A 25,232-nucleotide genomic window follows, 5' to 3' on the forward strand; every position below is an offset into this window, starting at 1 on the left:
GTAACCTACCTTTTTGTCTTTTGAATGACAAATATAGTTGAAAATTTAAGACATTCATCAAAGCAATTCCCCTGCCAACACTAGTCTGATTCCTATGGGATTTCCTTGAGTGCTTTGTCTGGGCTAGTTTTTAAGTGGTGGGTTTTTTATTGCGTTCCTAGGGAGATTATTTCATCATTTAATAGACTTTTCTTTAAGAAAATGTTTTCCTTTGTTGAGGTTTATGCTATTATTGTGGTCATATGCTTTACAGTGCTGTTATATTTTTCCCTTTATTCATCATCTTCTTTGCCTCCACTATTGTATTTGTATTTGTGTGAAGGTGATTTATTCATTGTATAGAACACAAAAAGTCTTGTAAAGTATGATCCACAATGTGTATGTGAGTCTTAGGGAGTGAATTTAGGTTTCTAGTACAGCTAAATTTTAGTAATAGTAATTTATACATAGTGCTGCTTTTTAATTACTCTTACAGTGTTTTCCATAGATCTTTTTCAGCTATTCTTTAATAAAGTAAGAGCTTTTATTTTTTTGAATGATTTGAGGAGTTTATATTCAGGAATACTCATACGTTTCTTATTTTGAGGTATGGAATACAAAGGGGATCACAGCAGAATTTGTGAAAGGTTCTTAGTGAAAAGTATACGTAATGCTGTTTAATTGTGATATACTGTATATTGTGAAATCATATATTAGTGTATTACATAATTATGTAATTAGATTACGAATTTGTGCCAATGTCATCTGAAACAAATTAATGAATATAATTATATAATGTGAAGATATATATAGTAACTCCGACTGAGATGTCTATTATAAAGCTTATTTATTCAACTATATGGGATATTGTAATTTGTTGTAAGCAAAAATGCAATTATAATATATAATTATATAAGTCTGTGACATAAATCATTTTTCCACAGAAGCATAAACTTAAATTCTGTACACTACAGAGGATCTTCTGTGGGAGTTAAGTCATTTACTACATGAAAGAACAAAATTGATAAATTTAGTTATTTCAAACTAGCTTTTTGGGTTTTTTTGTTTATTTTTTTGTTTTTTTTACAGCTCACTGTGTTACATACAAAAAGTGTTGTGGATTAATAAGAATTTCTTTGCAAAAATGATTATTCAAAAGGAACAAAAAATGTTTGTTTTAGTGATGAATCAGTGTTAAGAAACAATACATAAAATGCGAAAAGCTTAAAAGTCAAGCAGATTGAACACCACCATGTGGAAATGCCATTTATTAAGTAGAATATTGTAGATATCCTTCAAAAGATTGTAGTATCTCTTGGGCATGAAAACATTAAAATATTCTCAGTGATATACTTTAAAATAATCATTCATTCCTGAGAAATACTACCATACCCCCAGTCAAATTAAGTTCCTTAGAGAGATAATATTTTTAGAAAATGAAGAGGCCAAAGATATCAATGAATCTTACTTAACAAACTAGTTTTTTATTAATTGAAGAAGGAAAAGTTGAAAATGAGGAATATCTCAGATCTATGATGTAGACATATCTAAATTTGAAATCCTCAATATTTATTTGGTAAAGTGTTACTCACTGCAAGATTCTATCTTAAAGTATATACAACCTTCGTTTGGTATATCAGTTATCTTATGGCAAAACTTTTGGTCATTTATATAGGTGGAGATATTAACACATTTTTTCCCCTTATTCTGTTTTCTGTTTTACTTTTTTGATGTAAAATGTATATGCAATGAAATGCACAAATCTTAAATGTACAGTTTGATTAGGTTTAAAGTTGTAGAAACTTGTGTAAACACCACCTCAATCAAGATACAGAATATTGACATCACCACAGAATGTTCCCTTGCACCCCTATTCCCTAGAGGGAACCACATACTCTTATCTAATTTCTTTCATGATAGACTAGCTTTGTTCTTACACTTAAATAATCTTACCGTATGCAATTTAATATGGCCAGTTTCTTTTGTGCAACATATTTATTGAGCAAAAGATTTATTGTCTGTAAGACAGTGTCTGAGATTCATTAATGTTGGTATCTGTATCAGTAGTTCACTCCTTTTTATTGTTGCACAATATTCTATTGTATTGATATACCAGAATTAGATTATTTACCAGTTGATGGACTCATGTTTGGTTATGATTGCAACTATTTTAAATAAAGCTGCTGTGAACATTCATGTGCAAATCTTTGCTTGAACATATGTTTTTATTTCTTTTGCATAAATATCAGGGAGGGGAAAATATTTTGGAGAGTAGGTATATATTTAACTTTATTAGAAACTGGTACATTATTCTCAAAAGAGATTGTACTATTTTACACTCACACAAACAAAGAATTAGAGTTTTGGTTGCTCCTCATTCAAGCCATTATTTGGGGTTGTCAGTCTCTTCAATTTTAGTCATTCTAGTGTAACCTGCCCTGCAAATATTCCAGTTGTTTTTGCAGCCTTAAACTCTAGTCTTTGCCTCCTAAGCTCAGTGATATTGGGCTTTCTTGTTCTTCCTTGTCATAGCTAGTGTCTCCAGTCAGAAATCTGGACAAATTGGGGACCAATTTGTGATTTCTCCTTTCACAGGGATCACAGTCTAGTTCTGCTCATTGTCTGATGCCTGAAAATTTACTTCATATATTTGTTTTCAGATTTATAGAGTTACAGTAGGAATGCAAGCCTGGTACCAGTTCTCTGTCATGGTCAGAGTGAAGTCCTAACCTCTCATCTCCTTTTTAATTTAAATCTGCACATTCAAAAGGTTTTTGTTACTGTGTTCTTGGAAATGCCAGTTTGCTGTGTTTTTGGTACCACCATGTTTGAATGTTGAGTCTACTGTGAGTTCCCTTATGGAGTTGTGAACATGCATTTGGTAACTATAGTTTGTTCTGTAGTTGAGGAAATGTTGCTTATGGTTACAATTTATATGCAGTTATTTTAGCTAATTTGGGGAACTATAAGTTGAAATGATATGGTGAATGATTGCACAAGTAATTTTTCTGCTTTTATGTTGATATTCTGTTAAAATTCTATAAGGAGAAATGTGCTAGAGAGAGAGAGAGAGAGAGAGAGAGAGAGAGAGAGAGAGAGAGAGAGAGAGAGAGGAAATGCAGGAAAAACATATCCATATATGGATGTTATGATTTTTAAAAGCTTTGGGGGTTGGGGAGGAGAGAAAGTTAAATAAAATGAAATTTGCCTGACAAAGAAAGAAAGAAACAAAAAAGATTGATTAGATTGTGATAATCTTATTTCATTAGTTTTTGAATATCAGAAACTATGTTTGTTTAGTCATTATTCCTCAATTTTTTCCACTCATCTATCCCTTTTGGCAAAAGAACATGAACTGGGTATAAGGCCTATTATGTAACATAAACACAAAATTTCTTTGAAGTGGCTTTTATTGCTTTAAATAGTTCATGTGGGGCTTTCTGTTAACATAGCAGAAACTCATTATTAATTCACAGAGCCAAGAAGAATAGCAGGGTAGATACCTGAAATATATTGGAAGATGGAAGGCAAATGAATGGTTTGTAATTCAGTAAGTGGTATGGAGAAAGGGTCTAACTACATTTAGGGGAGGTTGCTACAGAAGCAAACTGATTCCTAAGCAGAAAGCCTCAGGAATTGGAGGTACCAGTTACCCCTGAAAGTAGGAGGTAACAGTTACCTCTAAACGTAGGGGTATAGAACCGTACTGAAATCATGAGGATTTGTTTAAGGCTCCTAAGGGACACTTAGACCAACCACCCAGGCAGCTGTGCACCTAATTCTCCCTTTGCTCATTCTCAGAAAAAAATCTGGATTCACAATACCAGACACAGCTGAAGAAAGGTTGGGTGACCATATGAAGAACATGAGGGTTAAGTGAAAGTCTACATAATTAAAAATGGCAGCCACTCCCGTCCCTTGCTTAGTTGCAAGAATACTGCCAGCCAGTCTTATAACTTCCAAGTACAAGAATAAGCTGATTAAGAGAATAGACTGTCAGATTGGTGAATTGGGGACTTTGAATGTAATGCCTCTGTATGATCACACTTTATGAAGGCCTTCCTCCATAGATTTTACCATCAGGTTTTCATTTCTTCATTCATATATGAATGGATAGCCAAGGTCTGCCAGGCAGTTGGGGAAATTCTGTAATATAAACACACTGATCAAGTCAAATAAAAAATATGAAACATTTTTGAGTAAACAGACCCAGAGGGAACAGAATACTTTTTAATAATTTAAAATTAATATTTCCAGATAAAAGAAGTTTGGTCAGTAAAGCAAAAATAGGATATATGCTATTAAAACAGAGCCATCAGAGTAAGGAGAGAATTCTTGGAAATTAAATTGAAAAAATATTAGAATGATAAATGGAGGCAGTCTTCTAGGAAGTAAAAAGAAAAAGAAATGAACAATGAGATAGGAAACATAAATTCAGTGATCAATTGGGAAGTTCATTCTTTATTGAGAGTTCCAGGAAGAGGGAAAGAGGAAAATGATAAAGAAGTTAATTTTATAAAAGACAAACTCTAGTGTATGAATGAACACTTGTTTGAAAAAACTTTGGATATTCTGTTATTGAAAATGCCTATCCTTGTTGTCTATCCTATTAGCTGTTTATCAAGAATCTACATATAGGTGGATAGTCTTTTATATGGTTAATATTTACTCAAATGCAATTTGGAAGTGTTATTGCAAATAGATATCACTGTTCTATTGTAATATCATTGTGTGAAGAAGCATTCCCTAAATCTAAATTCTTATGTGAGCTTTTTTTGAGAAAAGCTGATTTCATTCAATAACTTTAAATTTGTAGAACAGCAAGGTTTCTACCAAGTAAAGGAGCAGTGCATCATCTTCAGTAATGGTCTGTTATGTCTCTGTGCTAGGAGGAAGAATATGACAACAGATGGATTAGATAATCTAACAGTTATTTTTCCATTTAAAAAGAATTTTTGTTTTCTTTTTAATAAGTTCAAAAAAACAACCACTGTATGAATAACAATTTACAAGAGGGCTTAGATCTTCTTAAAGATTGTGAAAGAATTATTGTCTATATTCTAGTACCAATATAAAAGGATTTTATATTGATGATTAATGTTAAAATCATTCCAACATGAAACTTTATCTTGTATATTTTAAAAATCAATAATATTTAACTAATATACACTGAATAGGTAACAGTTATAGAATGACAAGCACTGTAAAATCATCATGAATTTTGAAAAACAAAAGAGGAAAGTGGGGGGAGTAATTTATGAATAGATAAAGGCAAGTTGATGTTTGGCTTTTATGATTCATAATAAATGTTAATATTTTCTCATAAGATATTTGCATATTATACTGAAGAACTGCAATTTTAATTATAGGAGGCAGAAGAGAGCGTTGCCCAGTTTTACTAAAAGAAACTGCTTTTTTCTTTAGCTCTGAAATAGAAAATATGATAATTACCAAGAATTAATCTTATATAAACTCTATTGAACAAAAGTACAAAATATTTGTATTTTCTTTTGGTATAGTTATATTCAGTCCTTTTATAATTCTACTATTTGACCCCTCACCAAATTACTTTACTTCTTTAAGTGATGTATGCTACTATGAAAAGACGTCAGTAACAGCCTAAGCTATACTGTACCCCAGCCATACAAATAAAGAAAAATTAAATTCCTATAACTTATTAAATTTTATGGAATTTTTGTTAGTACAGAATTCTGAGATTAGTAAACAGAGGATTACCTGGAAAATATAAAAACAATGATCAACTTGAAGATGTTTTGGAAGTCTCAAAAATAATAAAATTCTTCCATATTTTGTTTGAAAAAGATGATAATTTCTCATTTCAGTCTGCTTGTATTTCTAAGTCATATTTTAGTCTACTTGCAAGGCAGATAATTCCCTTTTTGTAGAGAATTTATACTCTAATGGGGCTGTCAGTCATTGAAATGGGGTTGTTGGAGAACATAAGAAAGTTCAAGGGAAGTGATAATGTTTTGGCCCAGAATGCTAGTGCATGCAATTAATAGGCATCAATGAATGTTCCAGAACACTTTAATGTGAGTGAAACAAATGGACACAGTGAAAGAAGAAATGTTTGGATTTAGGATATCTGGTGAAAATGCAATTATAATATAGTTATGTATGACCAAGGTATGTGTATATATAGAAGACAAGAATTTTGCTATGATGATAGGTGAAGAACCAAGGGGTTTCCCAAGACCTTATTCACACAGATTGAATCCCTTTTTTATTTTTTCTAAAGTCTTTCTAAAGTCTTTTATTCTGTAGTCATGAAAACTTGGGAGGAGAGTGGGGAAAATAGAAATTCTCAGAAAAGTTGAGGACTAAATTATAACAACCCAAAATCTCCTGGGGCAATACATTGGTGGCAAAGTTCACATTTTTGGAAAGCCTCAAACTTAGATGCTTCGATGTTATTTTCAAATAAGATTTCACTAGAGACACCAGATAGGATGAAAGAATATATTCTTTTATTTTACCTCTTGAAAAATTTGAGTGCCCGTATTGCATCATATCACATATATTGCATTGTGGATATTGTCAGAGTTTCTCTGATTTCAATATAATTATATCTGCATAGAGTTTATACAAAACAGTTATAAATGCATAGGATTTTACATTAAAATCAATGAATTGTTAAATATAAACATTTAGAAGAGATCCAAAATTTTAAGACCCTCTTGAATATTTTTTCATTTTTCAATATGCCATGAGATAAAACAATTAGAAATAAAAAAGAAATGGAAATGGCCGTGAATGTTATCTTCCAAATTTTATTCTTTTTCCAAAATTAAAGAAAAACTAAACCTATTAAGTAATTACATTTCTAAGAGGCATGTAATGTGTTAACTCTGAGTGATAGGATATGCCATTTGAATGATATCAATCAAGGAGTATTAAATTATTTGAGTGAACACAAAGAGGAAAAATCCAATATGATGGTTAATTTTTGATGTTGACTAGATTAAGGAACACCTAGAAACCCAGTGAAGCATTATGATTAGCATATGAGCTTGAGTGGACTGAGCAGGGAAGACACAACCTTAATATGGGGAGGAACCACCCAGTCTGTCGGATGCCAGGAGAGCACAAAAACAAATGATTAATCTTTCTCTTTATTTGCTGTGGACACACTCTTCTCTCCTACTCATAGACATCTGAACTTGAGACTCTTCAGCCTTTGGGTTCCAGAACTTACACCAGTGGCACCTCTGGTCTCTTAGGTCTTTGACCTTGGACTGAGAATCACACCATAGGCTTCCCTGGTTCTGAGGCTTGTGGACTTGGTCCGAGCCATGCTTCTGATATCCAGTTTGCAGATGGCCTATTGTGGGATTCATCAGCCTTCATAATTGCGTGGGCCAATTCTCCTAATAAATTCACTCTCATATATTTATATACATATCCTATTGGTTCTATCTGGAAAACCCTGACTAATACACTCAAGTAGCCTATGCATATGAGTGTAAAATAATCAGCTTTCAAATTCATAGATTGAATATATTGATCATATTCCACAACCCTTTAATTACAATTATGTATGTGCAGTATCTAATTGGAAAGCAGTCTCATTAATTCTGCTTTGTTTATTGTTATTTTTCTTGAAATGTTCTAGGTATTAATGGTAACACCCTCTTTGTTCCAAGGAGTCAAATGTTATATAATCCAAAATGACATTTTACGTATGTATATGCAAATATTGCCATTGTACCTTGTGGGATGATTGATAACCTTTTGTTTGTGTTATTTAGTGAAGTTCTTTATTTTTACTTCAGAAAGTATCTTTCCAGGTTCCAATCAGATGGCATTTTTATGTAGAAAGCCCATTATGGTTGCCTCTGATTAGAGTTCCTGCTTTTCTTCTAAATGTGTTTCCCGGACTTATCTTTTGGCTGTTTATAGGTTCTTATCACCTTAGTTCCACAAGGGATGGTGCGGATCTCCCTGCTATTTTTTTTTTTAAACTTTTCCCATTTAAGAAAGAGACCAAATTTAAGTTTGATTATTTAGATATAATTATATTTTAAATTTGTCATATGATGTTCTAAATTTGTCATTTTTAGGCTCTTAATATGGCACTTATGTGGGCCAGATAGTTGTTCTAAATGCTTCACAAATATAAGCTCACTTAATAATAACAAAGCTGTGAAGTAGATATTATTATCATCCCCATTTTATGGATGAGGAAACTGACGTAGAGAAAGACATACAGCTAGCTAGTAAGTGGCCACAGTGTTTTCAGATTTTTTTTTATTATTATGGGATGAATAATGAGACACTCTATGATTACAAATCATACCTTTTAAAAGAAAAGAGAACAAAAATAATACCTGATTGATGAAATTTAGGGAATCTCTTGATATTCATTAACATGCCCAATTTTCGTTTATTTCAATTCAAATCAGTTACATTTGAATTTTTTTAAGAGCCTCAGTAGAATTAGTTGCCAGTAGAGGGCTTGGTTGCTACAGGTTAATGGTAAAGTACTGTTCTTTCCTTCACTCAAGGTATTGTTCATTTTTCTTGTCTATTAGAAGTATAAAGGACTTCAATAAATAGTCTACATTACTTTGAATATCGACTTATGATTTCATGTGAATTTGGTACGGTGAACTTTTGGTTTGCTGATATCAGCAATATTTTAGTATTGTTATCTTAAATTCTAGTTTGTCATATGCCTTTAAAATATTACTCAGTCTTTTTGAGTAGCTATTGAAATCAAGTGATTATGTAAAATTTAAGTTCATTTATTTTCCACAGTGAAGATGCTAATACCCTCTTAAGTTGGGTTATCCTGCTTGCTGTTGTCATTTTTGACTAAATAGCTATGAACTTCTCAAACTTTGGTGAGTTATTCATTAGTAAATCATGGAAAAAAAGGAAAAAAAGATTTTGTTTTCTCCCTTATCCTCAGGTTCCTGTTCTAAGGACTCTTAATTTGTAATAGAGGCTTACAGAGTTGCCTAATTTTAGTAAACTCCTGACCTCCTCTTCAGTTGCTTTGCTTATTGTAGAAGGACAGAAGAAATGTATTAGGAAGACTTTTAATTAACTCTTGTGATATATCTACTAAAATGTGTCACAGATTTTTACCACTGAGTCATTTTATAATTTTCTCCTTTTTGTTTTTAAATATACTTTTTCCTGTGTGAGTATATCTGTAAAGTTATTGGGTTTCTAGAAATCTAAAGAACAGATGGCTGTTCATAACTTACGTTGAACACGATGGGACAGAGGACTTTAATCATGTTCCTTGTGGTCATTGTGTTCGCTGTCATGTGGTGGACATTTGTGGTTGTTTGGAATAGTCCCTGCTATTGTTTTGGAGTCTCTCAGGTCTGGTGTCAGTCTTCTCTATAGCGGCTTATTTTCAATTAATTGCGTTTCTCAGTTATTTATTAGTTTGAAAAAAAAAAGAAAATTCTGAATAAATGACAGTTAGGAAATATCCCAAATAAGGATGCTCTTCTTTCAGATTGCTCTATAGTTGTATAAACTGATTGGATAAGGTTTATTGATATCTCTTTACTCAACAGCATTGTCAAATTTGGGAACTGAACTTCATTAATGAAACTATTTTAACGGACACATATCTATACTTGTATGCCTATTGACAGAGCACTGGAAAACAAAATAAGGCATTGCAATTTAGATAAATTCAGGTAAAAGACAAAATGTAAAAATTTAAATCATGGATTATATCAGCTCTTGGTGTTTATGGCTTTAGTATCCCAATCATGAGCAACCCCTACGGGTCTATGAAATGGAATGGTCTGGAATTCTATTTAGCTATGAATTTTAATTTTGTACCACAGATTCTTAGGTGGGAGAGATGCCTATTCATCCTCATATAATACAAAGTTTTGTTCTGCATGTGTCATTGCAGTATCTTTGAAGTATTCAAAATATTGTGTCTTTGTAGAGAAATGGTCAAGTAAGAAAGAGAGTTTTTGTTGAAAATTCTCTTAACATCAGATGTAACAAAATGCATCAGAAACACATCTCTTTGGAGCAATATGGCTTTAAAAATGCTAGGAGCTGGTAGAAAGGTTTGTTTTTGTAAATGTAGGTCTTAGAAAATTCAAACAGCATGTCCAAGGTCTTCTGTATGGAATTTTAAAAGAAATGCTATAGTAGAGGGCATTATGCTTCTTTAATAAAACAAAAAAACATTGGTTGTTAGGGTAATTTTTGAAAATTAACCTTCAAGTTTTTGAAAGAAATTTAATCTATTAAGATGTCTTATTCATCTTAATGACCTCTGCTATTAATATAAGAAATTAATAAACAGAAGAAATCTTAAGCTTCTCACCATCTAAATTTCCATGAAATTCAAAATTCCAGAATATAATACATTTTATTCTATCAGCAGAGCCCACGAGTGCATTTCAAATATTTAAGTTGTTCATCAGAGGAATTTTTGTTTTACATCTTTTAAAGAATAATATCTTCAATAAATCAGTCTTTTTAAAAGTCCAAAAATTATTACACTTTAGACATTACTAAGGTCAGGAAGAGGAAAATTTTAAAATTTTATGGTTGGGGACACATTTTGGGTGTGTAGTATATTGTATTAAAGTATCTTCCATTAAAAATACCTTCTTTTAGGGGCTGGCCAATTAGCTCAGTTGGTAGAGCATGGTGCTGACATAAACCAAGGTCAGGGATTCAGATCCCAGGGATTCAGATGGGCCAGCCACCAAAAAAAATTATGTATTTTCTTTTAGTTCTGGAAATCTAAAGTACAGCATGGGGTTATAGTTAATAGTACTGTATTGTGTATTTGAAAGTTGCTGAGAAAGTAGATCTTACATATTCTTAATATACACACACAAGAAAATTAACTCTGTGAGGTGATATGTTATTAGCTTGATTGTGGTAATCATTTCACAATGTATACGTATATCAAAACATGTTGTACACCTTAAATATCAGCACCACACTCTCCCGAGTGAGCCACGGGCTGGCCCTGTACACCTTAAATATATATCTGTATTTTTATTTGCCAATTTTATGTCAATAAAGCTGGAAAAAATAAAATGAAAATAATTCAATCAAAATTTTTTCTTTTACTATCTTATTTTTTCTCCCAGATTGTGTAAGGATGTATCTGAATCACATTAATTTCATTTTATCAAAAAGCATGAGAAATTATTAAGAGTAAACTAAGAGTAAGTAATAATTGTAGCTGACAATATAAAAATTGGTTAGAAATATGAAATTGCTTTATGGATGTGTCATTAATTCTGATTGTGTTGCCTTTGATATGTTTACATTATTTAATTTTAAATAATTAAAATGTTTTTCTCACAAAGCTCCTAATAATATGAAATGTTAAAGATATATTACCTGATCAGGTATGGATTTGAGATCGTCTCATTATAAAACAGCATCCAAGAGCTTTATAACTTTGAACAAACATGTAGGGGTAGTAATCATCTTTCAATTCTAAGTGAAAAGAAATGTGAAATTTTTCTGACCCAGGCAGGATGAAATAAACCTTTTAACTAAACACACATAACCTATGAGAGTAGAATTAACATAGTTTCTTTAAGGAGATTTTTTTTTCTGAAAAGTCTTTTAGCATTCTTGAGTTGCTAAATGTGTCTGTGATTAGGGTAATCAATCAATTGGCATAATTTATTTATGTTAGATTCAATTACAAATATTAAAAAAGACAGTATGGAATTAGAGGATTTTTTTATCCTGTATAGAAAACTGGAATAGTGGTGAACATTGAGTGCTGAAATTGCTGAGGATCGGTTTGTAAAGTCCAAGTGGGTAGAGATGATGACTTTCTCGTCATTCGTATTTGTGTCTAGCAGAGCACTCAATAAATACCAAATGATATTCATGAAAGTAACGTGAGTGGTAGAAAAGTGTTGTATGGAATTCTGGTAACACCAGGGACCAACCTGTATGTGATCCTCCATCCCATTTTAGGTACATAAAAATGCTGAGGCAAGTGGCCAGAGAAGTCATTTGGTCTATATATAAACTTTATCATTTGGTCTTGGGTTTTACTGCCTGTGTGGTGATAGGACATTAGGAAATTGGGGATGGGGGAGAGAGGGAGAAGGGAGTTTCCTGTGCACATGGTTGAATGGAATCAGAATTTGTACTTTCTTCATAGCACAGGGTTCCCAAGCTAAGAGAATGCCGTAACTCCTGAGACTCATGCAAAAGCAAATGCTAAGCTATTCAGAAGGTAAGGCAAAGAATCTTATGGAAAGAATACTTCCTCTGAAGATGATAATAAAAAATTCCAGCCACATAAATCATCTAACATGACTAACATGATATAGACAGCAACCACAATAAAAAGGAGGGTTATTATTCTAAAACATGAGATAATATAACAAATTTAAAGGAATGTAAAAATAAATAGATATTAAGTAATTAAGCAGATTTTAAAGGAATATTAAGCATAATAAAATGGAGCAAAGGAAAATAAACACATAGAAAATAGGAAAGCAAAATAAGATGGTAGAAATAAATTAATAAATCAATTATGCAAACATAAAAACTCTCCTGTTAACAGACAGATTCTAGATTCTATAAAAAGCAAAATCCAACTTTTTGCTGTTTACAAGAAACATCTAAAATATAAGGATCATAAATGTTGGAAAAAAAGATAAAAGTAATATACAAAATACTAATCAAAATATAACTTGTGAGACAATTTTATTATTATACAAAAAGTACACATGAAGGTAATAAGTTTTTCTAGGAATAAGGGATACCAAATGACAAGAAGATAAAATAATCCTAGAAATCTGTATAACATTGCAACGTTAACGTCAAAATACATAAAACAATAGTGTACTCAATCATAAGTTGAAATTTAAAAATCCAAAATTATTTTGAAAATTTCCAAAACACTTTTCTCAAAAATCAAGCAGTTGAGAAAATAGCAAGAAAATGCAAAATTTATGCAGTATATTTTAACAAGTTTTCTCTAACAAATGGAATAGATAGATAGATCTCTCTATCTAGCAGTTAGGGAATTTACACTTTCAAGCATACCAAAACATGACAAAATTTAACTATATATTAGTCCACAAAGGAATTCTCAACCAGAGAACAACATATAGTCAAATTATCTGTGTTAACTTAGTTACAGTAAGATTGTCTCCCCCACAAATATAAGGTGTGCACATACACAGGAAAATTTATGGGCCAAAGAAGAAATTAAAAGAAAGAGTATGACATATTTAGAATTGAAAAGCAGCCAAAACTATGTGTATGAGAACTTGCAGCTAATGAATTATGCTTTAAATGCATATTTTAGCAAAGATTCAAGATGGATGAGCCAACCTTCCAACTTATGACATGTGATCGAAGAAACAGTATACAACAAGGAGAATCCCAGGATGATGCTGAAAGGAGACTCAGGATGACGAATACAATTGACTTAGAACCAGGGGCTGGTCAGAGGGCCAGGAGGGATAAATCCAAGGGGGCTGATTCTCATTTTCCCTCTACTTTATACTTCTGTTTTTAAATGAGTATATTTCAGATCCATTTTCTGATATCTTGGGAAAAAAGTATTTTTTTAATAGTCTATTTTCTTTTTTAAATTAGGGATGATTTTCTTTTATTTTTTATTTAATTTAAAGGAAGCACTTTTCTGTTTAAAATATGTGTTGATTGGAAAACCCTAATTTTTAAATTTGATTTTCTCAGAGGTCAGTTTTCCTACAGTACCTGATTTAGGATAGACTGTCACTTTTAATCTAAAGAGAGGTTTTTTGTTCTTTTGGTGGGAAGAGAGTTGAAAGTTGACAGAAAGATGAAACACAAAGCAAGTGCTGTGCTTATTAACATAAAATGAACAAAATGGACACATTATGTCATGGACTGCTTGTCTCCCTGAAGAGACAAAGACTAAGCCAAAATTCTATTAAACTAGAACAGCTGGAGTTTGACATTTTTCTTTTCTAAATCTAAAGACTGAATAATATTCATATTGGATCTTACTTGTCTTTTATATGTTTGGTCTCCTGTGTTCTTGGCTTGGGATCTTGGTTAGTGTGTGTATGAATTTGAGAAAAAAAAATCCTTCTTATTTTAGGATGGAATATTTAAAATAAACAGGCTGTGTGTTTATTACTGTGGAAACCAGACAGTAAGTATGACTTAAACAAATGATTTCAAAACACTAAGTGATTAAATGCCAACAGGCCTGCAATAATACTATTATTCTTTCATAACTTTTATTTCTACCCTAATTATTTAAATGCTTTCTGAAATAATTTTATCATTTACAGGTTACTCTCTTGCCATGCATATATGATTTTTTATTTTTGGGGGGGAGTTTTAGTAGAAGCAGTCATTTTTTCTACTGAACAGAGAAACTTGAAGATATTCTTGTTTACAGCGATTATGATGGCTAAAACCTTCTGAAGGTGTTAAGTTTCAGGAATGACTTAGGACATTTTTTATGTTTGTTAACTAGCAGTGAAATACTTAGCGACATTGTGTCTTGTGAGTTTGCTGCATCCATCTGCTTTCTTCTTTTCATAGGTGTGCCCTCTAAAAGCCTAGTTGTATCCGGCCACTTCCTTTAGTATATCATTTAAATTTTTATATGATACAAGTAATTACTTCTCTTTCTGGTAAATTATTTGGGGCCTGATATGACATTTGAATAAAGTTTAGTGAGACTAGTGTTGCTGAAAAATAAGTTCAGTTTGACTCATTTGTGGCAGTTCCTTCAACTTCATCTTTAAGCCATTCCTGTTGTTTCATCTAAAAAGCTGTGTTTTCTATTCACTTAAGTGTATTAGTTTTCTATTGCTGTGTAATAGCTTGTTACAAACCCAGCAGCCTAAACCACCAACCATTTATGAACTCATAGTCTCTATAGGTCAGAAGTCCAGGCATGGCAGCTGAGTTCTCAGGATCTCGCTAAGTTGAAATCAAAGTATTTGCTGGGCTGCATTCTCATACGGAGCCTCTTCCTCTTCCAAGCTTATGTGTTTGTTGGCAGCATTCAGTTCCTTGCTGTCTTTTAGCTAAGGGTCGCTCTTCGCTCCGAGAGGACTCATGGCACCCTCCATCTAAAAACACAGCAACAGAAAATTCACTTAAGTCTAATTCCTACTCTTCATGAAGAACCCAGACCCCTTTAAGACTCTCTTGATTTGATCAGTCCGAACTGGAATAATCTTCCTTTTGTAAGTCAACTTTATTGTATAACCTAATCATGGGGCTGAATATCTCATCAAATTCACAGGTTCTCACTCACACACTAAAGGAGATGATTTTACAGAGCATCTACAATAGATGATAGGTGACTTGAGTCATTTTAGAATTCTGCCTACCAGTAAGATAATATGAGGGTGCTTCAAAAAGTTCATAGAAAAATATAATTAAGGGCCGATCCTGTGGCTCACTCAGGTGAGTGCGACGCTGGGAGCGCTGAGGCCATGGGTTCAGATCCTATATAGGGATGGCTGGTGCGCTCACTGGCTGAGCGCGGTGCGGGCGACACGAAGCCAAGGGTTACGATCCCCTTACCGGTCACAAAAAAAAAAAAGAAAGAAAGAAAGAAAGAAAAATAAAAATAAAAATATAATTAAAAGATAATATGAATATTTCCATTGACCTTTTGAAGTACCATGGTGCAAGCTGTTGGGTATGTATTTTTTCAGTTTCTTTTTTCTATCATCAAATGTGTCCATATTGTTTTCTTCCCTTAGTTTCAGAAAAGGAAGAATCCATATTCTGTTCTAAGTCTAAATTCTTCAGTCCTGGTCTTTTCCACTCTTCCTTGAATTTACTCTATTGGACCTGCATGCGTTCCCACTTTTACTCTCAGCTTTTCTCTTGTATTTTCAATTTCGCACCCCTCAAGTTATATGTGTGCCTTGTCTTCGTTCTACTTTTCACTCAAGTGAATCTGTTGGTACTTTCATACTGCCCAGGTTTAAGTCCACAATTTTTTTTTTTTTTTTTTTGATGATTCCTTTGCAAGCAACTGATCTTCCTATCTCTGGTCTTACCTACTCTCATCCACCACTGGAGGGGCTTTTCTAAAATGCAAATCTAATTATGTTATTCTCCTCCTTACAAATCACTGGATGTCCCACCTTATTATCTTTAGCAGAGGACCAAATATGACCTATAGACATGTTATGTTTGGCTCTTATATATAGAAAACATGTTACATGACTTTCCAACAAGTATATTAGGAGCTTATACCTAAAAATCTAGATTTTTGTCCTCTCTTGAAAAATTGGAAATCTGAATATACTGGCCCACAATTCCACAAGACAACAATCCACTGTGATTACCTAGTGACTGCCCCATAGATGAGAAGTGCTCTCTGGTTTGCTGTTTCATCAATTTTACTCATTTACCTTACCTGCCAGTCCTCTGAAGACATTTGAATTTTTCAAGCCCTGACCTAGAAAATAAAGGCTAAATGCCTCAGCGTGGTATTCATGATTTTTCCTAACTTCATCCCATTCACTCTTCAAATCCTGTTGTATTTTATTTGCATGATTACATTCAGTTTCTCCTGCAGGAATATATTTTCCGTAAGGACAGAAAGTATTCTTTGTTTATACTTTTATTCTCAGACCCTAGCACAATTCCTAATACATACTAGGAACTCAGTTAAATTGATCTGAATGGTGCAGTTGTTCTTTTACACTGACATATCAATTTTATGTGTCCATATACTTGATCAAAAGGTAATATAGACAGAAGTATTTATCAGTTTATAACTTTTCTAAACTGGCCTTCTAACCATTACTGGTCATTAAATAGCATTTTAAACTGTGATTCTGTAAGGTCTTTTTGAGAATGATGGATTTGGTTGTGTACAATGGGATTAACACATAAAAATGTAAATGGGATTATTATTAAACTATAAATCTAAAAGGGTGAGGTTTATAGTGCTCTATACACTAATGTTGTTCTGTTAGGTGTTGAGGCTGGTCTTTGCAGACTTTAGTTCTATTTTTCAGAGGTGTCATATTTAACTATAAGAAAATACATCTTTCTATCCAGTATCCCCCAAAAGTATTTTTTTATGAAATTAGAGGTAGCTGTTCATGTTAAAAAGGATTATAGATTGTTGTTGGCAATGAGAAGGAAATCATATTTAATCCAAGACAGGGTGGATTCCTCTAGGTTACTCACTGATGAGACAATATTGTTATTACGGAAAAATTTGCATCATTGCTCACTTTCTCTCTCTGTTAAATTGTGAACAGGTTCTTTTTGTGAACCTGTTTTTGTGTTGTATCTCACAGGTTCAAAACATTTGGGACTGTTTTCAGTGATTGTTGATAGTGATGATGTGAGTTGTCTACAAGGAAGTGTTTTGTGTTTGTGTTCTAACAATAGTCACTGTTCATAATACTCTCTGGTTTTATATTTAGATATTGTTCCAAGATTATTTTATTTTGTTATTCATAATTTTCAGTCCATATTCATGGGGGAAAAAACATGGATAGAAGTTGCTCTTATCCTGTTCATGTTTCTATTGAATTGGCTAGAGGATGATCAGGGCACAGTGGGGGAATTTAGGAATAATGTGGTATCTTTAAGACGTAACAATAGATTGTATAAGTCTGAAATACTGGCTATTGTCAGTCTCGCTGTTGGGAGTCTGATTATGGTCTTGTATATTGATATATTTATTAATTTTACATGCTTCTGTTATCTCAAGAATGTGCTTATCTGTTCTGAGATTTGTATACTTGTGAAAAATATTTAATATATTAATGAGTACTCTTTTATAACACTTATGCTATATAACCGGTTACTTCTTTGTGAGTCTTTTTGCCTGGTAAACTGAGTGTTACTATATAGGGACAGGGGCTTTGCTTTAGGAATTTGCATTTGAGATAGCTATTCCAGATATTCAACCTTAAAAAGTCTTTCTAGATTGCACAGTCAAGTTGGTCAGATTTCCTGAGATCATAAAGAAGAGATCTACACAGATGACCTTTGAAGATGGAAGTGTATTAGAAATATCCATACAAATGAAAGTATGTTTGTCAAGGGGAAGGTAATGGCAGAATCCAACGTAACTTCTTTTGGCCTGCAGTCATATCTGGCTTCCAGTTCTTTTAAGACTAATATGCAGCGAACTGGAATAGTAGCTCTGATCAGTTGATGAGAAAAATCTAGCCTCGTGGGAATGACCTTCTGTTTGTTTAAAATTACCACTTACTTGGTAGTTCTAAGGAGACATGGAATGTGACAATTGCTCTCACTTAGTATATAGAATACCTTTGGGAAGAGCTTAGGTCAAGTGACTTCAGAAGCAGTTAGCCATCTCGGTACTCAATCCTTCACTGATTTCCTTTGGCCTGTGCATTGATCCAGTTAGCAATACCTGGGTGGCAAATTTTAATATACCCAAAGCATAAACTTGTAAAAGCTTACCATGAATTTGTAGATGTTTATTTACCATGTTTAAAAATTAACTAAGCCTATGGGAGCCACCTTTCCAAGAAGGGGCTTTGTATGTGATAAACCTACAGGCATTGATTTATAAAATGATAATTTTTTAAGAAACTATATTATATAGTTTTGTAAACTGGCTTATTAAGGAGAATGCTTTTTCCCCCTTACTATATTGTAACCATGACAGTAAGTGCCAGAGCATTTCCAGTAGTTGAACATAAATCTTTGATCTAACACTTTGAGTCATACAATCAAAGAAAAATTATACTTTTAAAACTTTTGTGAAATATTCATTTTGTATCTGACACTTTGTTTCCCCATGGATACGACTTTTCATATAACTGTGTATTGTAATATATTCTGTATTTTCAGAATACCATCCTCCCTTCCACTGCTCTTTCACTTTAGTTTTAGGGATTCACCCTTTAGCACCCCATTAAATGAACTGTGATTACCAAATTGTCAAAATACAATAATGGCTATACCATTTGAGCACTTTATTTTGGCAATGAGTAAGTGTTCTCATTTGAGGTTGCTTCATAAAAAACAGTTCACAGAAGTGGAACTGTAGTGTGCCAGAGCAGTTGATTTATTTTGGACATAACTGAAACTAAGTTTCTGGTTTTAATATTTGCTAACAGCAAGGTGCTATTCTGTGTAACATGACTTATTTACATAGTTACCACACAACACTTGGTATTTCATACAATAATGACATTATTTCATTGCAAACAGTGATTTTAGTATTGTTGTATTTCAGCATTTTTGTCTGGCTAATTTATATTTTGATCTTTTAAAAGTTGAAAATTCGTAGTTGTATAATAGTCATACTTTGTATTGATTTTTCTAAAGTGATTTATTAACATATGTAGGCCTTAGACAATACTGCTACTCTCTTTCCATTTATGCACAACAGATAGTGTATCTGATTTGTCAATCTATAATGTAGAATGCCTTATACATATACCTGGTAGGAACTAAAAAAAGAGTGTTGAATTGAATTTCAAGTTTTTCTATAGGATTCTACAGAAACTTATTGGTTACATTTCCTATATTCCTTATATTATTTTATTCTGAGATCCAGGGCTCAGAAACTGAACTTATTGCTATTAGCCCCTAAGAGACTTCTGTATTAACCGACATAATGCTTGAAACATAGTAAATACTTAATAAATATTACTTAGTAATAGTAGTATTAGGAAAATGTTATGGTATAATTATTAGACTTTTTCCCTACTTCATTCCAGTTATATCTCCTTAGATTTATAGCTATTGAGAATAACATGATAAAGATTTTGCTTTCATTCCATAATAAGAATATTTGAGGAAAAGTAAAATATACATATATATTTTTAAAAGGTACAACATGCATGAATAAATAAGAGTTATTAATAATTTTTTCAAATAAGCTGTTAGTAATTCAGATTAGTTTGACCATGGTAAATACCACTAATTGAAACTGGATTACTGATGACAGTCAGTAGCCACCCCTAGCTTGTTCATTGATTAGTGGATGTTATAATCTATATTAAACATTATAAATCTGGCCAATGATTGCTTAAGCATAAGTTATTCATTCTTGATTCAACCAACAAATATTTTTGGGGTGTTAAGGATACTCTGATAAAGACGGTTAATATCTCTCATGGGATTTTCTAATTGTGGTTGGTTGGGTAGGAACACAAAATTCATAAAGTAAGAAAATAGTCAAGGTAAAAGAAAAATAAAGCAAGGTGATATGATAGCATGGGGTGAGGGCTGTGGAAGGCTTCTCTGAGCTTTCCCAAGAAGCAAGATGGGGTATGTAGTACCTGCTTTATAGGGACATGTTCTGTAACATGTTATCTTCCTTTCTTGAGTTAATTTGCAAAGATACATATAATTAGAAGTAATTTTAAGAAAAAATAGGCATATAGAATATTGGGAAATGATTCTTGTTGCCAAGGTTAATTAAGTTGCACTGTAATCTATTTTCCAGACAAAATTGTTAACATTCTACTTGTATATTAATATGTAAATTAATTAAAGCAATGATTTTGGCAGATATGATAGGCATAAGAAAGATTTTGCTCCAGCAAGTTACTTCCCCATTTTTTTGTTTTTGTTTTTAATTTTTTATTGAAACATAATTGATTGTGCTTATCCATGGGGTTCAGAGTAGAATATCAACATCTGTGTGCAATATGTGATTCTCAAATGAGGGTAATTACTATATTTATCATTACACAATATAATCAGTTTTTTGTGGCCCTTTACCAATTTCTCGCTAACCTCTCCTTCCCCTCCCCTTTTCTGGTGCCTCAGTTCTGTTCTATGATTGGCTTTAAATGTTATTACAAAAAAAAAAATTTTAATTCTACCTTATAAATTAATTGTTGCCCCTTGTTTTGAAACAGCTTTTGAGGTAGGTTTCAGTAAAAACGTAAAATATGTACAAAAACAGCAACTTAAAAAAAAAAAGAGTGAGGCCAAGAAATAAAGAGTAAAACTTCTGTCTCCAAAAAACTTTAGTTTTAGCATAAACCTTAATTATGATCTTTTTAGTACCTAAGGGGAGGACAATTGATTACATTCCTCTCAAAGTCTATTAAATTGTAAAGCCATAAAATTATCAGTTTATTCATCAAAAAAACCCCTTTTTTAAACTGGTTTTGATTCTCTAATGATATTGATCATAGGTCTCACTATATGAAGGGCAACATAATGAGCAACATAATGAACAGTATTTTATATAGAATTTATAGAGCTATTTTTGCATATAGCTTTTCTTTAAATTGGGACTCAGTGAAATCCCAGGATAAAAATGATTCTGAAAGGGTCAGAATGATATGATTTAAGTATGCAACAGATAGATTCTTTTAGCATGAGGAAAGAGAGTATGAAGATTAGGCTCAGGGTGGAGGACTACAAATACTTCAGGATTGCAGATCATGGGCTCTGAAGTGGGTAGTTGTGAGAGATCAAGCTTGAGAATTAAGATGACTCCAACCGTCTCGTAGGTAATAGGAAGGCTTTTGAATGTAAACCCAGATTGACGTAATCAGATTTACATTTTAAAAGATCATTATGGTTAATATGGAGAATGAAACAAGAGACTAGAAGCAGGGGGGAACCTAGTTGGAAGGGTGTCACAGTAATCTAAGTAGCAGATTGGAACTAAGATAGAGTAATTGAGATAGAGATAAAGGGACAGATTTGAGAACTGTTTAGGATGTAGAATTGACAGAAATTGGTGATTGAATGGGGACGGGGAGATAAAGAAGAAGGAAAAAGCAAAATCGAGAATCATGTTATAGATTTTAAGTTTGGCTACCTGGTGGGTAGAGGTTTTGGTTACTAGAGGTGAAACAGATTTGAAGGGGAAATGGATGAGTTTAGCTATAGATATGGTGTTGAAGTATATGGGTTTGAAGCTTAGAGTACTGATCTGGTCTAGAGGTACAGACTTAGAACTTATCAACATATTATTGTTAGGTGGAACCATGAGAGTTCTTGAGATCACTCAGGGAAGAGAATGGGGAGAAAGAAGAACTGAAAATGAGAATGCGACCAGCCGTTAAGAGACTGGCCCAGAAATAGTAGTCTACAAAGGAAACTGATAGAGCATTAAGGGATATAGGAGGAAAATGAGGCAAGTGTATTGTCACAGAAGCCAAACCAATGCAAGTAAAATAAAAACTGTGGCATGTACTTTGGCTTTGAAAACAAAGGTCACTGATGGCCTTAGCTGAGAGAATTTCAGTGAAGAATGTAGAGGGAACGGGAGAGAGAGATTTTAAAAATGCAAAACATTTGAACTATTTTAAATATTGACAGAGAAAATAAAGCAAAGGATAAGAGTTTGCAACTACTGGCGAAAAGTATAGGTGACTTCAAAGTTTTTGATATGGCTTTTAATGACCTGGTCTTGGTTTAGTTCTCTAGCTATATCATTTGCTGCTTGCCATCTCAATCTATTTTTCAGCCATATTTTTTTCCCTAGTGGCTCAAATGTGCCATGTTCACTTATCTCTGGGCCTTTTCATCTGCTACTCCTTCTGCCCGCAGTGTGCCTTCTGTACGCCTTACTCCCCTTGTGTGGCTAGCTCTTATTTAGCCTTCAAGTCTCCACTTGATGCCAGTTTATACCACCAGAGTAGATTCCTCTGCTGTGTACTACCACAGCACTCAGCATTTCCCCATCATAACAACTATCATGCTTTATGTAAACACTGATTTAATTATCAGTTTCTCCTTCTAGATGGTAAGTGTTATGAATACAGGAAGCATTTTTACGTTTTTCACATTGTCTGGTATTTCTCTTCTAAAACATCTATCTAGCACCTAGCATATTCTCAGGTACATGTTGAATGAAGATGTGGAGTAGTATCCCTGAAGAGTTAGAGAGAATGATATCTAGGACAAAGTTGGAGGAATTATTATTCCAATGTATTAAGAGCATCTCTTTTTCTGAAATAAGATGAAAGGATGTGAGGGTGATAGAAACCTACTTGATTTTATTTTTGAAAAAACTGGGGTACAGTATACTGGGGAAGTATATATGGAGACACAGGTTATCACAGAACACAGTGGGATTAAGTAGAGCTGTGACTTTCGAGGGGTCACCTGCATACAGTCTTCAGTCTTCAAGCATCTGCTCCACCTTCCTGTTTTTGTTTGCAGACTGACTTTGCTTTATTGTTTCCATGGTAAAAAATGTCTTCTGTGCCCCAGCCTATAGGAGCCCACCAGAACCCAACATTAACTCTCTGTCAATTCGTATTATTCACAGAGAACTGGATAGTCTCAAGCCATCATAAATTGGTTCCCATAGAGTCAGATTAGTCTAACCCTGGTCCATACAACTCTGGCCAGGAGAATTCATGAGATATAAATAAGGCAGCCTGAATTGTGAGATGATGGATTTTCTAAGAAAAGGATTTAAAAAGGGAGGCAATAATTATTATCTGTAATTAATAGAACATAGATATAAATGTGGGTGTCAGGAATTTGAGGGAGTTCATTCTTGATCTGGAAATTCTCATTAACGTAGAAGGCAAGGTCACCTGTTAATGTAGAAAAAGGATGAGGATAGTGGTAAAAGTTTGAAAAATCTGATACACAGAATAGTTGAAGGGACTTACCAGGAAAAACAAGATTGTTCTAAGGAGCAGCTGATAATAGTGATAATGAATTTTTACTATTTTGCTTGTAGCTAGGACTCATTTGTCCAGTTATAGAAATGAGAGGCAGATGCTTATGTTGATCCAAATTGAAAGGTGGTTGTGGTTAAGGATGTTGTTAAGAGTGTGGTGGCAGAAGGATTCCATGGAATCTGGATTATTTAGAGAAACTCAGCTTTGCAGGCAGAAATGGACTTCAGAAAACAGATGGTCATAGGAAAGAGTATTGTAGCAGAATTCAGAGAGCAAGAGAGATGTGGAGGTAAAAGGTTATGGTCAGAGCCTGGAACACTTTTAATTAAGATTCAGAAAAAATCCAGGTATATGAAATGACAAGGCTGAGCTAGGACTATGCTTGTTTAAAAATTTCAGTGGTTCGAGTTATCAAATGAGTACTCAGAAGCAGGCCCAAATTCTATATCTAGAGAGAGTTATCAAGTGTCTTTCTGCACTTTGGCAGAACTCCAGAAAGTTTTCTGCTAATTTCAAATGTGTCTTTGCCTTTATAACTGTTGGTAACTACAAGGATGAGCCTGTTGAATAACATTTTTTCATTATTGGCCATTAGAATGCTATAATGTGTTGGCCAAAAATAACAATTTTGCTTTTGACATTATTAATGTTTAGAAGTTATTCCAGATAATATTTTGCTGGACAGCATTTGCTTTTTCAGAGGTCATTCTTGCCTGGATTATTGAAGAGCCATGTTATCAGACTTTAAAAGGATAGTTTTATAACCTACCACGTCAGCAATGCATAATCTGTAGCCATAGCAAATAACCTAAAAGTAGAACTAGGTCACCTTATCTCAAACACTATTTGTTCTTATTTTGTTTTAATTTTTATCTTATCGAAGTTATACACGTATGATAAATTTTAAAGTCAAATAGTTTCTACAAAGCTTATAATGAAAAAAATGGCAGCCCTCTACCCCACCCCTCCCTATCCCTGATTCTACACTTAACTATTTTTGCCAATTCTTATTTATCTGTAAGTTTCTAAATAACTGGCTTATGTTTCCATTTCCCATTTCTTTTTTTAGTTTTAGATATTATCTATTACCTTTTTATTATGAAAGATGAGTAATTGGCTTTCTTAATTTATCACCCCCTCCAACAAACATACGCCTTCTCAGTCTTCCCTTAATTTCCCAATAACAGAATAATTTTTTTATATCTTAATTTTTAGTTATACTAATATTGAGTATTGTTATTATGACTCTAAATATTATCAACATTAGAGATATGGAGAGTACTATAATTACACATACTTTCTTGAAAAAATGTTCTTGAGTTGTTATTTTTTAATAAATATGTTTTTTTATGCATCCATCTCCAATTTATACCCAAACTCTGACATAAATGTTACTCTTCTCTCAGTACTAAGACATGTCATATAATGCATTAGTTCCTTTGTGGGTATGTGACTCATTTCTTGTGGAATTCTCTTTCCATTTCACTTTGAAGTGATAGGTCTCTAAGGCAGTGGTGCAGCTCTCTTCTGAGATGTTCTTTTACTATCTGTGTTAGACAAGGTTCAATCAGGAAACTATAAACCAAAGCAGGTAATGCAACAAAGGGGATTTAATATAGGGAATTACCAGGAGAACTGAAATAGCCAAAAGGGAACACAGATAAGCCAGAGATT

At 33.1% G+C, this 25,232-nt stretch overlaps 1 protein-coding gene across 2 annotated transcripts in view; it reads left to right on the top strand.

Moving 5' to 3' along the window:
* Positions 1-25,232, top strand: part of XRCC4 (X-ray repair cross complementing 4) — a 274,482-nt gene that overhangs the window by 85,069 nt on the left and 164,181 nt on the right. The gene's annotated exons all lie outside the window — the stretch shown is intronic.

This window comes from Cynocephalus volans, chromosome 2 (genome assembly GCF_027409185.1).
Source record: "Cynocephalus volans isolate mCynVol1 chromosome 2, mCynVol1.pri, whole genome shotgun sequence".
NCBI classification, from domain to species: Eukaryota; Metazoa; Chordata; class Mammalia; order Dermoptera; family Cynocephalidae; genus Cynocephalus; species Cynocephalus volans.